We start from the raw sequence: 13398 nt of genomic DNA, 5'->3' as shown, positions 1-13398 counted from the left end.
TTCAACAAGTGTTTTATGTGTGTCTACTGTGCCCCAGGCACAGTTCCACCTGCCGTATAGAGTTATTTTGAGAATTACATGAAAGAACGTAAGTGAAAGTGCTTAGGATAGTGTCTAGAATCAATTAGGTGTGAATCGTATTCACTTTTCTATCCAAGAGGATTTTTTTTTTTTCCTGGAACAAGATGGGCATTTGAGCCATTATTGGATCAGGCCAAGAATGGGCCAAGATGCTCACAGAGTTTGTTGCAAATGTTAGAGTGTTTGCAGAGGGAAAGAATTGACTGAATCAGGCGTTCAAGAATGAAAAGACCTTTAATTTAATGATACATTTTTAAAGCAGGAGGACGAAGGGCAAAATGTTGCCCTTGGGAAAGTGAACAGGCCTAAGTCAAGGTTATTCTGGGAAGTCTGCAGAGGGTGCAATGAAGCAGCAGCGGTGTTCCAAGTTAAGACCCTTTGGAAATACCAATGTCCTACTGGGTCTAGAACATTAAGAAAGAACTACAAGGTAGCTGGCTTCATCAACCTGTTCAGAGTTAAGATGCATGACAAAATAATCGTTCTTCTGAGACATCTTTAACTGTAAACACCGCAATGCACCCACCGAAGCCTGGAGAGGAAATTTGCAATTCAGAATAAATATTTTGAATTGACTGGATAAGGGCCCTGATAATTCAGATATTAGCATTTTCCAGTACTCCAAGCAATTCATTTTTAAAAGGAAAAGAAGAAAAGCTGACTCAAGCTGGAAAACATGTTTTCTCCCAGTATTACTTTTGATTCTGAAGTAAGTTGGTTCATTATCAAAGGGTGTGGCATTTTCCACTTCCCTTTTTATAAACTGAACCTTAGCCCAGACCCTGAAGAGCCTAATGCAATTGGTCAGAAGTCACAATGGAATGGGATATGCCTGATCCCCAAAGAACAAGGGGAAGATCAAGGCCGTTTACACGTGCCTCTCAGTGCTGGGAAAGGCAATAACATGACTTTTTACAGTGTGCGATAAGTATAATCGCTTATCTATTTTTCAGTCTTTTCCAATAGACTATAAGCTCCTCGAGGGCAGGGACTACGTACTATTAATCATTGTAACCCCAACTGCTTGAAAAGCCCCTTATAGGAGAGGCTTAGTAAATGCTTTATAGTAAGTGGATAGAATAGAGGGAGGGATGGATGGATGGATGGATCCTGGGTTCCTGGCCTTAAGGGAAAATGGCTATAACAAGTCAGGAAATGGTGTTCGAGTGAAGGGAGGACAAAATAAACTAACTGGCTTGTACCCAGAAAAGTCACTGAGAAGGAATATAATTTTAGAGTCTTTGGGAAGAAGAAAACTTGCATCGGTTTTTAACATAATTTCTCCTAATCCATCCTCCCAGGAGTCTTGTCTGTACCTCCAGTAGAGAAAGCTGCTATTGGATAAATAAGGCTACCTGTGGAGCCCAAGAACAAGTAAGAGCTCCTGACTTTCTGAGAAGGACACAAGGCCTGTCTACCTCATTCCTGTCTGTGGGGTAGTAACCCGGAGAGGCAAGGGCTCCATCTGCCTGAAGGAGAATGGGTTGTGGGTTTCTTGGGCCACCGAACAGTCATCGTGATGACAACCTCATAATGGTCTCTTCCTGGGGCCACCCCCATGGCCCAGTGGTTAAGTTCATGTGCTCCTCTTTGGTGGCCCAGGCTTTGCTGCTCCAGATCCTGGGCACGGCCCTCCATACTGCTCATCAAGCCATGCTGTGGCAGCATCTCACATAGAAGAACTAGAATGACCTACAACTAGGATCTACAACTATGCACTGGGGCTTTGGGGAGAAAAAAGAAAAAAAAAAAGAGGAGGATTGGCAACAGATGTTAGCTCAAAGCCAGTCTTCCTCACCAAAAACAAAAAAAAGGCCACTTCCCATCATGCATGGACTATAGGGGAGTGAAAGGTAGAGGAGCTTTGGAAGTGGAGTCAGTGTGGACTTGTTTGCAGACTTTAGAGTGGCAGTGGTGAGTTCCAGGGGAGTGTATTCGGTAGCAAGAGATTTTGTCAGGTCAGCAGCCATAAGGCCCCCCACAGTCCAAATCCTTCACCCCCAGGGCATCTCAGACTGAGACTGACAACACAGAACAGTAAGAGAACAGCAAGCCATCAACCCCTCCAGTGAAAGCCGCTGCAGACCTGCAAGCAGCCAGGAGACAGCGGCCCCCAGGGACAGCTCACTGGTCTGTAGAGCAGCCGGGAACGGAAAGAGCTGGGCATGGAGGAGACTGCAGGCCCCCTCCCTGAGCAACACTGACCCAAGGGCCTCTGAGAGGAGGTTGTGCCGTTAGAGTGGTCATCAGAAAACCTCTCTGCCATTCTACTGGCCTGTGGAACTTGGGAATATCAATAGGCTCTCAACTAACTGCATGGAAAACAGCCCTGGGGCTCACTTGTATCAGGGTACCCCTGGTACATGATTTACACAGATGCCTGAAATTCCAGGCTTCTAATTCGTACATGGGCCAAGGTGGGTATGTTGGAGGGGAGGGGCCAAACATACTGTACAAAAGGAAAGCTTGATTTTGTAGATTATTCCACCGCGGTTGCCTCTCTTAAGGAGGCAGCCGAACGTGGGGTTTAGGAGTGTGGACTTGGGAGCCACATGCTAGGGCTTCAATCCAGGCCTAGTTTCTTTCAACTCTGCCACCTTGAGCCAGTCTCTTTCCCTCCTAAGTCTCTGCTTCTTCCTCTGTACAAGGGCCTAATAAAAGCCTACGTCACAGAGTTGTTAAGGAGACTAATACAAGTAATCCAAGCAAATGCTGACACACATTAAATACTCAATAAATATTAGCACACATATAAAATATGACTTGAATTATAAAATTTGAGTCATATCACATTTCTCCAAACATACACAAGATTCCTCCTTAATTGCCCATAGATAGTGGTTTGTTACAGAGTAGCCATTAGAGAGGCTGAACTGGGACACAAATCAGAAACGTAGATTATGACACACTCTTTCTTTCTAAGATACTCAAAAATCACTATTGAGCCTCTGAAGTTTTTATGGAACATCGTTTGGAAACCATTGCATTATTGGACCAAAAATAAAAGCTCTATGTCCTAAAATGTTTATGATGGTGTCAAGTACTTTACATCTGGCCCACTCATGCTAGAATAACCATAGGTAACTTTTAAAGTTGACTCCATTGAGGCCATTCCTTCTAACATTTGGTGCCTATGCAAATAGGTATGATCCTGATCCTATTTGAAGGGTATATGATTGACACTGCCAAGGAAAATAGTTAGCAGGAGACACTAGGTTAGAGGAAATAAAAATCCATTATTTAGGGTTACTATGAATAGACACAGAAGCTTTGAAAACATATATAATAGCATGTTAGTAAGATACCGAGTAAAAAATTTAAGTGCCTGTGAATTTCATATAAAAATACAAAGTTTTAACAAAGGACACAAAAAGATAAAGTAATGAGCAGGTTAGAAAACAAAGACTAAGAAATAAGCAACCACCACCAATTTGCACAGAGCTGTAAGAAAAACTGGCCAGTGTTTCTATCGAGTCAGGTTACTTACGTCATTTGAAACTACAACATGAACTATAACTCTATTTCTGTGAAAAGAAAAAAAAGCTTTGAAGGGTAGATCGCCAGGCAAAGATGACTAGAACTTAAATCTGAGTATCACTGATTTTTAAGCTTTGTGTTTTTAAAATATTACCTCTGGGTGTGGAAGTTGAGGGAAACGCCCTGGGGAAAAGTAATCGCAGGCCTTTGGGAGTTTTTCCTTCACATCTATCCTCCCCTTGGGTCCCTTCTCCTCTCCATACCTCACCCTTCGTCTCCCCCACGTAGCAAAGCGTTAGGAGGTGAATTTCATGTATTTAATTATATGAAATAATTACATGAATTACCTGTTTTGCCTGGAAGCAAAAAGACAATGGACAAGGCTATAATCAACTGGTAATGCTACGACAGCAACTCATTAAGTCAGCCCAGCATGCGTGCACAGAGATTTGCTGTTTCCAAATAAGGACTAATAAAGTTAATATCTTATATACTTAATAATATAGACTCTGTATTATTATGCTGGAAGACAATTAGGCTTAATTGGTAAGCCCTCGCGTACGTAGCCTGTCGCTTTCATATATGCAAATTATACCTTTATGGCTTAGATCTTCTCACTTTCGGTCCACACAACAGTACCATCGTGGCAAAGCAGGGTTGGGGTGAGGAGAACCTAGGCCAGAAAGAGCTGGCAGAGCAGAGGACACATGAAAACAGGCCCTGCTTTTCTGGCATTTGGAGGTCTTGGTTTAGAGTGAAAGAAGAGAAAACACTAAAGGTTACTAATGGGAAAGTGGCTCATGTTGAGACAGAAAGGGACAGGATGGGGGTGTAGAAGAGATTTTAAAAATAGGAGGGGGTTCTGGTGAGGTAGGGTGACCTGTTTTTTGACAGAAGAGGAACCTTGAAAACACTTAAGCAGGTTCCTTTGGATATTTTCAAGGGTAATTGAAATTTTTCGTGTTCTCGTCTCCCACCTTCTGCCGCTCCCTCAAAACATTTTCAGTACCCAAAATTCCTTAGATGGGGACTAAAGTTTTTTTATTCCACAATTAGAGACAAAGCTTAATAAGCAAACCGACTGGCAGAAGTAATGTGAAACTCTTTCTTACTAAAATGTTAATGGCTGACACTGGATCCTTTGCTATTTTGATAGGAAGAGGAAGTAAGAGAATGGGAGGGCCTGGCAGGAGAAGTCTTCCCAGGGAAGGAAAGGAAGCATATTAAAGGATAACAACAGAAACAAGTAATATTTATTGAGTACCCATGTGCCACACTCTGCTCTGAGTGCTTTACGTGAATTAACTCACTCAATCCTCACAGCATTTTGTCTGGGGTAGGCACTGTTACTAACCCCCACTTTACAGATGAGGAAACTGAGTCACAGAGAGGTTAGGTAACTGGTCCAGGGTCACAGGAGTAGGGCCAAGGTCTGAATTCTGGCATTTCTGGCCCTCGAGTCCATTCTTTTGGCCATAGCGGAAAGAAAATTGCCTCAGAGAGAAGATGGCCCACAGAACTTCCCTGCATGGATGCTGTTGCCTGAAGCCAGGCTGCCTGCTTCCGAGGGCTCAAGACAGGAATCAGTCCCGGGCAGAAGCGTCTTATCTGGCCGCGCGCTGTGTCTCTGCTACTTAAAGCGACACCAGTGCTGGAGAGGTTATTGCATTCAGTCCTGTGGAACATTTTATACCTTCTGGGTCCCATGTGTGTCCTGCTTTGCTGCCTGAACTAGCGATCCCGTTGCAGTTATTTAAGCTCTCTGTGCCTCTGAGTCCACATTTGGAAACTGGGTTGTTTCCACTTGTCAGCTCCCTGACTCAGAGGAATGCCGACGGCTAATGGGCTGATACGTGCAAAGTGCTTAGAGGACTAACTGAACTTTTAGAGAACAGCGTGACTTGGCAGTGGGATTTAAACCGACAGAAGTGGTAGAATATTCTCCCAGGAGCTTCTTTAGATGTTCATGGTTCAGCCGCTACGGCTGCCAGAATTCTTCTCTAGACTTTTAAACTGTGCAGCTCGAATGGAAGAAGTCTGTCTGGTAGACCTGGGAGAGGCCCACATAGTCTGGGATCCTTCAAATTAGGTAGAGATAAGAACTCCTAATTCTAAATAAGAATCTTCAAGCCAGGACTTTGAAAGCCATTGCTTATCAAATAAAGATAAAAAGACCTGGACCCACTCCAAGGAAACTTTTAATCTAATAACAAACACCATACCTTAGCATTCAATTCAAATGATAGTGATCTAATTGACACCACCAAGGGCAGAGCAGATTGCAAAGCTTTTAAAAATATAATGATTTACAAAGAGATGTGGGTAAGAAGTTGCCCAAGACAAAGAGAGTGAGGCAAGAAGGAGTCTCAGCTGCGGCTCTGATTAAGGGCGAACGTGCACAAAAAGAAGTATGAAGCCAGGTTTTTTTTTTTTTAAAGAAAAATGTGTTTGATTAATCCACACTGTCTATTGGGACTTTCCTCCAGTTTTTTAAAGCATAGAAATATTAGTTACCACCCCATGTCTTCAAATAAAACAAATGAAAGCAGAAGGGTGATCACAATATTTTTAATAGATGCATTTATCAACTCGATGATTTTGCCTTCTATTCATGTCTTCTCAAGGATAGAAGCATATTTGGGGGCAGGCATGCGTCTCCAGACCTGAGAAAGGAAGCAATCATTATCAGCTAATAAATAAACATGACCAGTGGGAACCAAGTTGGAAGTTCAGGAGCAGAAATAGGGCAGATTAAAATAGTTTAGAGGGGCCAGCCTGATGGCGTAGTGGTTAAGTTCGCATGCTCTGCTTCAGTGGCCCAGGGTTCTGGGGTTCAGATCCTGGGTGCGGACCTACACACGGTTCATCAAACCATGCTGTGGTGGCATCCCACATACAAAATAGAGGAAGATTGGCACAGATGTTAGCTCAAGGCCAATCTTCCTCACCAACAAAAAGGTTTACAAAAAGAGTTTGCGAGTGACGAAAGGAAATCATATGACATGAGCAGACAGTAGATGGTCATGACCATAAGATATGAAAGAACTACAAATCCAAAACAAGGAAAATGAGAGACAGTTTTTCAGAGTGCTATCACGATTCAAACTGTTTCAAATAAAAGCTATGACAAATTTCAGAAAAATTTAGATGTAAGAGATTGGGTTTTAAGATGCTAAGCCTCCTTTTTGGCAGCGTTTTCTCATATTTGCAGACTCTTCTCTGTAAGCACTCAGGGCCCTATCTGTTCCTCACCAAAGGGAAAATAGTGATGCCGACTGCCTGGTGTGACAGCAAGCAAGGCACGCTCTTCCCGGGAGTGTTTGCCGATGAGAGCTTCACCTCCACAAGGGCAGGAACTTTCAGTCGACAGCAGGTGGGAAAGGTTTGAGAACCTTCCCAATGCCCCTTCTCCAAACTCTCACCGAAGGCACTTTCTGCATTTGCGTCTGTCTTCCTTGGTCCCATTTACGACGCTGGTTATCTGTTTTACAAACACGTCTTCGCATTGTCTTTGCCCGGATTGAAAAAGATTCCTTTCACTAAAGAACAATGGGATTTGTGTAAAGACAAGGTCATTTAGGTGAAACCGTGCTGTGATATTTTGCTGTGTCCAATCTACGTTAAGGTCGTTGAAGGCTGACTATCGAAAGCATCAGGGAGACCAGTAGTCATTCAATTGTCCCATTTCGCTGAGGAACGTTCATTGCCTTTGCTGAGAACTGGGGCGTAGGGGCTGGTGCTCCAAGTCTCTGTGCCACAGCTTGTTTACACAGAAGTAAAGGATAGCTTCCTCGCCCACATTCTGCGGGCCACCCCACCCTGCACTGGACTCAATAGGAGGAAGGGTGGAGTAGGCACACAGAGTTTTGACAATGCTCCAGGTCTTTGCACCCCAAATATTTACTGAGACAGGCAGGTAATTCTTTAGAGAGGCTCGGCCTAACCTACAAGAGCTGGCAGAAGGGCAGGAGAAGAAAGAAGTGCTCCTTCTGTTTGGTAAAGGTGTGCTCAGGGCGCCTATAATAAATGTGAAAGCAGCAATACAGAAATACAGGGTGGTCCTGGACCCTCTTCAAACTGACCCCCCATTGCAAACTCAGCTTCAGGGCCACCGGCCTGTGCCGCTCCCGCCCAGGCATTCCTGGGTCTACAGGCAGCTGCTTCCTGCTGGGAATAGTCTCTTCTCCTCCTCTCAGGTCTACCTTTGCTTCTTGAATTCCTCTCCAGCCCTCTCCACATCCCACTTCCTGTGTTAAGCCTCTCCCAGTTGTCCCAGCCCACAGTAATCACTTTGTTCTTTGGCCTCCTACACCACTCGCCTAGCACTTGGTAATTTCTGTGGCGTTTGTCTGTTTATCCGTTCAGCTCCCCACCCCCACCACGGGACTTTGCACATTAACAGTCAACTGTCACTCCCTGCCTATAAACCATGGTCTATATATTAGAGAGTTGCTTAGGCACGTCGGCCTCAGGTTCACATTTGCGTAATTTTTAACCCCAAGTGAAACATTTTCCACAGTTAACGTTTTTGAAATGTAGCAAATACTTAACATGTAATCGTTTTCACATATTACGGATTTTATTAGGAGGTATAAGGAACAGCCCTGGGCAGATCTGGGGTAAAAGAAAGAACAATTAAGTGAGGAGACTGAGAGCAGTAAAGAATGGGTTCACACAGTCCTCAATACATACTGGTATGACCAGCTGGGCCCGTTTACCTGGGACGTTGCTGGTTTTAGCACTGAAAGTCCTGTGTCCTGGGCAATCCTCAGGCTCAGGCAAACCAGCACAACTGGTCACCTACCAGGTGGCCAGTGAGTAGTTTTGACAAACAGCAAATGCAAGTTTTAAATAATGGACTGAGCCCTCTTTTTCTTCTCTCCCCTCAAATCCTGGTACCACAAGCGTCTCCCAGGACACTTCACTCTCCAATGACAAGTGGAGCAGCAGGTACTAACGTCCTATCTCCAAGAAGGAGCCCTGGGTTCTTTGACTCTCTCCACTGCAGAAGCAGTCTCAGGCCTGGGAGGACAAACGGTCAAGGGAAAAAGCTTTAAACAGAGTTCTCACAAAACAGAAACTAAAAGGAATATTCAGGACAGGAAGCAGTGACCTTGATGGCATTATTCCCAAAGGGAAGGTCAAAGGCGGAGCTGGAGGAAGGCACATGTCCAGGGTCCCCGGGAAGTCCAGCCCACACTGAGGCCCGCTCAGTGCGTTGCCAGAGCATCTGTTTTGATAATGTTCCCATGCAGTCAACCCAACTGTGACAATTCGAGTGGACAGATTAACAAGAAAGCTAGACTCTGTGGCTGTGAACACATCTGAATGGTGTAGCGTGTAGCAGAATGTAGTCATACATTCTCAACACCAAAAATCGCCTCTACCACAGAGCCAATGCAATTTGAAAACCAAAATGGACCTGGAAGAAGGATAACAACACAATCATTAATAAGGGTACACACTGAAATCAATTTGAGCTCTGTAGTTTGTATAATGGTGGGGATTTTTTCCCACAATAAAATGATAACAAAGTTAAGAATTTTAATCTGCGTAAGGTTTAACCGGGTAAACCAGACAATAAAAGCATAATTGGGAAATGAGAATGTTACTGTCTGTCTATCACTCAAGATTAGGATGGAGTTGATTTCTTTAAGTAAATATTTCTGTGACCAAAATGCTCCCATGTCCCCTGGTCCCAGTGCAGTTAAGGCAACTCGGCCAGGAGCTGAAATTGAGGGTACACGGTGCACGGATTCGATCTCACCACCAGAGGGTATTCTCTTCTCTTCCGGATTGCTGGCAAGTTTATGTAACCATAAACTAACCCTAAACCAGTCCCAGCTAAAAATGGGCCAGGCCAGATCACAGCAAAATGGATTCATTTAAAATACTTACACAAATTCCCTCTTGCCCTCCCATTTTAGAGTGCTCAGTTTCCTTCAGTTGAGAGAACCATGCTGGCTGCCAGCCAACCTACACAAACTGTAGAAAACAAATTACACCCCTACTGCCGGTCAAAACAAGAGACATTAGCCCAGGTGGCTATTTCTGATTATCCCCGGTGGAGCACGAATTTTCAGTAAGCGAGACGCACAGGGCTAGAAAGGGAGAGTAGAGGAGATTTGGGGGTAGAGATGCCTCCTGCTTGAATTTTGATCCAAACTGATTTACAACTGAAAAAGGTCCACGTCGCATTAGAGACCAGAAAGCCCAGGAAAGTTACCAGAGAGATTTTGACAACTTCCAAAGTCAGCCAGGGAGTCTGTCCCAGCCCATTCGGATACCAAGTTTAGAAAGCAAGGCCCTGGAAAGCTGCCCCAGGGAGATGCCCAAGGGAGTCAGTTTGAATCCGGCCAAATGCTAACTTTTGAAAAAGGAAGACTTTGTCCCCTCGGGCTCGCTCAGTGCCAGGAGCTCTGTCAGGGAGAAAGGCTGTGAAGTTGGGAAATATGGGATATTAGGTCATCTGCCTGAATGAAGGCAACACAAATCCACACTTCATCAACAAATAGTTTCCTTTTTTTAAAAAATGACCAAAAGTTATACTTGTTCCTTGCTAAAACTTCAAACAATACAGAGATTAAAGCAAAAAGTGAAAGACTTTCCTCCCACAGCCAGCCCACTCCCCTCAACCGCACTCCCCAGAAATACTCGCTGTTGATAATTTGCTCATTCAGGGCTTCCAATTTCCATGAATGATTAAAAAATTGATCAGGCTATCTGCCTAGCTCTCCATTTATTCATCCTATGCATCTCTCTATTGCTCATTCGGTTTGGTTTTGTTTTCATAAATAATGAGATCCTAAAATATAAATTCTTCTACTTGAGTTGTTCATTCAGTATATCATTGAATTTTTTCCAAGTCTAACTCATTCTTTTTAATAGTGACACAGCGTTCCATTGTACAGATATCCCATAATTTTATTTACCCCATGCCCTGTTGGTGGACATTCATGTTGTTTCCAGTTTCTTTTTCCGTTACAAAAATGTTATAATAAAATTCTTAAGTAAAAGAAGTAGTTATTGAGCTAGCCCTAATGGCCTGATTGTTGAAATCCAGCACTCTCACCACTTGGGCAGCTTGTGTTAGTTTCCCAGTTGCAGAACCACACTACCCATCTATCAGTGGCCATGCTGTGGTGGCGGCTTATGTAGAAGAACTAGAAGGACTTACAAGTGGAATATACAATCAGGCACTGGGGCTTTGGGGAGAAAAAAAAAAAAAAGAGGAAGATTGGCAACAGATGTTAGCTGAGGGCAAAATTTTCCCTACAAAAGAAGAAGAAATAATTATTAATGAATATGTTATGTTAGGGATCAGGCACTGTGCGAAGCCCTCTACAGGATATTAAGATGAATAAAATACATTTTTTGCCTACTTGGAGTTTACTCTCTAACGGGAGAGAACTATAAACATTTAACTGACGTAAGAAAAAAATGACTTAAATACTAAGTAGTTGGACAAATAACATATTCAAATAAACATCACGTTCCCTGTGCAGGGAGCAGAGAGAAAGGAGCTATCCAAGTCGGACAGTGGAGATTAGGGAAGGTTTCATGACTTGACTTCATCTACATAGAGACTTGCTTTAGTACGTCTGATGGAGGAAAGGTGAGGTGGAAGCTTGTGCTCTTAAAGTCATTCTGTTCACCATGCACAGGGGTAAAGGTCCCTACGATTTTTGCTCTCTGAATTTCCTTTAACAAATAGAATTTCAGAAAGGTCTGGGAATGCTCTGTCCTCCTTCTAAGCTTGTTCCGCTGGGGTTAGTCTACAACTTTGTCTGAAAACCTGAAAACACACTACCAATATTCAACCTGGTACTGCTTTTTGCTCTATCCGAATATTTTCTGGATAAAGGCGTGATCTCCAGTTCAAGTACGTCATAGCTGTTGAATTATTCTTGTCACATCTGGTGTGACCGCCCAGAGAAAGACATTTTGTCAGTACGCTAAATCCAACAGTCTGTTTTTAAGAGAGAACATACGAAATAACTCGCCGGTGATAACAAATCTCTGTAAGTCAGAACCTTCCCAGTAATCATGTAAACATGCTGAAAGGAGGGTTTTTATTTTTAAGCAATCTTAATTAGCAGGTCTTTTTCTTATTAACATCTTCAAAGTGCTTTGAGCTCCTCCCAGATGAAAGGTACTGGGTGAGTACAAATTATTATTATGCTCACAAAATACACAGACGAAATGCAGGAAACGTGCAAATGGTTTAACTCCATAGCCTGCAATGCCCTTGAGACACTTTGATCTGCCAATATAGCCATCAATTATTCTACATCCCTTACTCTCAAAATGCATGCATCAAAGCATTCTCATGCACACCCTTGTAAATCCAGCTGTTTATTCCAAAATAGTTCCTCTTAATTAACCCTTGTTTCCTTTCTCCTTTGTGGTTAGCTGCTGATTCAGCTTTTCTTCTGCTGAGGAGAAGTCGTAGGCAACCATGGCGTTGGAATGGAAAATAACTCCATTTTTTCTCTACAAAGATGGCCATGACATAAAAGATGTCTATTGATAAAGATTCTTTGATAACCTGGGAAAATGCATATGATACAATAAGTGAAAAAAGCATGCTACAAAAATTATAGAATATTATCGCAACTGTTAATACTAATAATTGCTAACATGAGTTGAATACAACCATGAAGGACACTGACCTGAATGCTTTACCTATGTCATATACTTTAATCTTCACTATGTGGTGAGTCCTCTCATCTCTTTTAAAGATAAAGACGCTGAGGCTCAGACAGGCTAAGTGATGGGGTTCTGTCTGGCACTGTCTGGCTCCAAGGCTCATTCGCTTAGAGAGGGTCATACTGCCTTTTAACAGTGATTGTCCCAAGGGGGAGAATTTGGGGATGATTTTTTTCTCCAACATTTTTATACTTACAGATTTTTAAGAAGAAACACAACTAACATACTAACTATGTGAAATAATCAAATGAAAATAAAGGGGTTAAGTTGCTCTTTCATTTCTGGGCATGGTGACTTGGGATATATATAGCTAACATGTCATTAAGCTCAGCATTCTCTGGGTCTCTGCTTCCTTATCTTTAAAAGAAGAGAATTGAACTAACAGATCTCAGAGGCACCTTTCAGTTCTAATATTACTTGAGTCCTTTCATTTCTGATTATGCTTCAGAGATGACACTTTTCGTGAACAATAATTAAAGTCTAGTTCCCTAAATTTCCTCAAAAAGCTCTGTTAAGTACCAAAGGAAGAACCATAGAGCTGAGTGCTAAAGGAACCCAGTTTGCAATTCATTTTTGAACATCAGAGAAGAATAAAGACTACTTTTGCTAATAATGAATATTGAATAAGTATTAATGAATGTAAAATTATTATATAATTATTAAATTATAATTGTGAATCAAGAACAAGCATATTTTTCTCATCTAATTCTGGAGTAAAAAGACAACAAGTTGCACTGGAAATCAGGACCAGGTGTTTTTCTGACCAGAGTTTAGTTTGGACATGTCTGGAATGCAGGAGTGAGAAGCCCTTTGAAACAACGCGGAGTGGGCGTTTCCAACTGAGAGGAGGATTTGATCTTTTCTTGGAAAATAAGTACCTATACTACAAAGGAAGCTTGCCCATGCCCTAGAAGGACGAGTTCCTCCACGGGAAGCATGTGGCACCAACCATGAAGAGAGGACAGAATCATCTGTAATGCTATAAATATTAAGATGTCTTGGAAGCATGAAGAATTTTTATTTCTGGCCACCGAGCATTACATTTATTTATTATTTCTGGTTCTGAGAGTAGCCTGGTCATTGTTTGGACCTTTTTCATGTCCAGCATTGCATTTTTCAACAGAGGGAAAT

The 13398-nt window shown here is 42.6% G+C and overlaps 1 long non-coding RNA gene across 3 annotated transcripts in view; it reads right to left on the bottom strand.

Annotated features, from left to right (window-relative positions):
• Positions 1–6110: 6110 nt before the first annotated feature.
• LOC139076445 (uncharacterized) overlaps positions 6111–13398 on the bottom strand; it is a 43028-nt gene continuing 35740 nt past the window's right edge. For all 3 annotated transcript variants that reach the window (XR_011528066.1, XR_011528065.1, XR_011528064.1), the window contains one exon: positions 6111–6221. This is a non-coding gene — a long non-coding RNA (uncharacterized lncRNA). The remainder of the gene's footprint in view (positions 6222–13398) is intronic.

The sequence above is a fragment of the Equus przewalskii genome, chromosome 16, assembly GCF_037783145.1.
Source record: "Equus przewalskii isolate Varuska chromosome 16, EquPr2, whole genome shotgun sequence".
NCBI lineage: Eukaryota > Metazoa > Chordata > Mammalia > Perissodactyla > Equidae > Equus > Equus przewalskii.
Note: the sequence above shows the minus strand (reverse complement) of the source record. Positions and strands in the feature narration are given on the sequence as shown.